A 2964-nucleotide genomic window follows, 5' to 3' on the forward strand; every position below is an offset into this window, starting at 1 on the left:
TGTAAAAGAAGCGTGTGTCCATCATTTCACTTTTTATCCATTCCCAGAGATCTCCCGTTTTGCCTTCGACCGCCCTAATCTATCACCAATGGACTTCATGTAACCCACCTTACATCTCCTTTTTTGATTATAATGTATAAAATAAGATGCAAAACTGCCATTCTCCAGATCATTATCTCAATACATTGAGATTTTGCTAAACAAAAATTGTCGACAGTTTTGGCTCAAATAAACTTACAAAAATTCTTCACAAGTTTGAATGTTTCTTACGTTGACATTAGGCAGTTGAGGTCCGTGACTATGTCCACATTCCCAGTGCTCTGGAGAGAGTGGATGGGGGTGGGGTTCTTTAACTCCAGATTTCATTAAAATACCAACAGGGTTTGTGAGAAACAACTGAATCCACAATGTGGCATAAGAACTAATTTAACCATAATTATATATAATAAACAAATGCTATACAATGTTCCTAACATTAATTTCCAATTCCTTTAGCAATAAAAATTGCTTTAAATATGCCCTTGGCTAAGAATGGTTAAGAGAATAGTCTTTGCTCTGCTCTAGTCTAAATGTCTCTTCTCTGATATGTTGTCCTAACTCTGCTTAACTTGATTTTCTTTCTTCCTTCTTATTCTTTTTTTTTCTTTGTGATACTGGGCTGTTCCTGTTTCATGCTGGGATGTCATGCCTCTCTCTATGCCAGGAACCTTGTAACTAATCAGTAAATTATCTCTATCTGCAATTGTTTAAAGTTCAGACCACATAGACATTATTATAGAATTGCCAATGCTCGTTTTCAATATGCTCATGAAGATGCCTGGCACTAAGTACTTTTTACTCCAGGAACAGTATCAGGCAACTAAGAGGAGCCTACTGAAGTCAAGTGGTGATGTGGAGGTGGGAGAGGCAATGTAATAGAAGGATGCAGGGGTAGTTTATGGCTTTTAAGGGCAGGAAATACAAGTCGGCTTCTTCAGTAGGAACTGGAGCAAGGAACTGGAAAGTTATGAGCCAAAATTATTCTGTCCATATTTGCACAATCTCTTATTTCAGCTTCTCTCTATGCAAATTGTCCATTTTCTCTCTTCCAGGCTGGCTCTTTCTGCTTCTCGTAGCACACAGGAGAATATGGCCACCTCACCAGCCCAAGTTGTACATCCGTTCCAATTCATGCATTCACTGAAGATTTGGAGTCTCTATATTCCAAATCTATATTTGTAGGGAAGCAAATAGATTGATCAGTAGGAATCAAGTTTCCACTCAGGGTTCAGTGAACCCAGGGTTTAGGCCAACATGGGAGTCAGATTTCTGAGAAGGATGTGAGGGAGGTCCTTTAAGGAGGCGCCCTGGGATGGGGGGAACCATGGCCTCTCTTTGGGACAAATGGCTCTTTTCTGATGGTATAGTGGTGATGGGGGTCCTGCTAGCACTTCTTTCTGACTCCTCTGTCCTTTGTGCTGCTGTACCCTTTGTTAGGACAAAAATTTTTCTGACCAAGCTGTAAATTGATCAGCCATTGGGCTTAACAATGTCCCTGGTGTTACCATTAACAACAGTTAGAAAACAGTTGTGTCTCACCCCTTATTCTAGGTTGTAATCTCCTACTAGGCTTTAAGATCATATCCCAGAGGAGCGCTCACTCCCATGTAGTTGAAGCTAGAAATCAGTCAATTAATAAAAGAAAAAGTAGGAAACTATTTAAAAATATACATATACCTTAAACATTTTACTTGAATTTAAAACATGCATATTCATTTGCAAATCTTTTCATGTAGGCCCAAGGTCTTTTCTTTGAATATAGAATCATTGCTTGGTGTTCTGATTCATATTTCTTGCCTAAACCATATCCATTTTCTACGATCTTTGAATTTGGTTTGAAGTGGAATGAACATTTACAGACTCTTACAAAGCAGAGTTAGTGAAAAACACTAAATCTTTATTACTTTTCCTCTTTCTTTCAAGAACATTTAAAAAAATGTTTTATTGATTTTTTTTTTTTTTTGAGAGAGAAGAGAGAGAGATGGAAACATCTATGTGAGAGAGAAATATCAACTGGCTGCCTCCTTCATGACCCCCTGGGGATTGAGCCTGCAACCTGGGCATGTATCCTGACCGGGGGAGTTGAACTGGGACCTCTCAGTTCACAGGATGACACTCAGTCCACTGAGTCACACTGGCCAGACTCAAGAACATTTTTTTAGTGACTTATCTTCACTGAGTCTTTCTAAAAGATTCAATTTAGTTTTCATAAAAATAACAATTCTTTTTATTTTGCTCTTGTATTTTATTGGCAAATCTAATAAATAATCTATGTAAATAGAGTGAGAAGTACAATTGGCATAAACAGGTGTGCGAGCGAACCCAGTGTTCTCTTGATCATGCTTGTACCTCATCTGGTGAGGGTGAAGTTGCACTGCGCGCGGGGGCAGGGATTGCAAACCTTAGTGTGAAGCAGTCTCCTGGATAGCTTGTTAAAACACAGACTGCAGAATTTCAGTTGACCTGGTCTTGCATTTCTCACAGAAGATGCCGATGTTTCTTGTCTGAGTGAGGGGTGGGATAGTATGCCAACCACTGTTCTAGAGAGTGACCAGATAGCCAATGTATACATCAGTTTAGATGTTTCCAGAGTGATAAGAGAATGCCGGATAATCCAGCAGGCTGATTAAATGAAATCTGACTATGAGAGCTATTCCTGTACTTCTCAATCACACTGTCAAGTTGCTTATTCATGTATTCTGTGCATAGCTGTAGAAGCTCAGTTGCCCTGGACTATGTTCCTGTCTCTGTGAGTAAATGATTATGTGATCTGGGATGATCACTTAATATGAACAATCCCCTAGATCACTTAACTTTAATAATCCTCAGTTTACTAATCTGAAGAAAATGGGTATGATAATTTTTTTTGAGAGACAAAGGAATTTATTACTCATCTGCACAGCAAGCAGCATGAGCATTCGCATG

Source organism: Molossus molossus, unplaced genomic scaffold (genome assembly GCF_014108415.1).
Source record: "Molossus molossus isolate mMolMol1 unplaced genomic scaffold, mMolMol1.p scaffold_m16_p_3, whole genome shotgun sequence".
Taxonomy (NCBI): domain Eukaryota; kingdom Metazoa; phylum Chordata; class Mammalia; order Chiroptera; family Molossidae; genus Molossus; species Molossus molossus.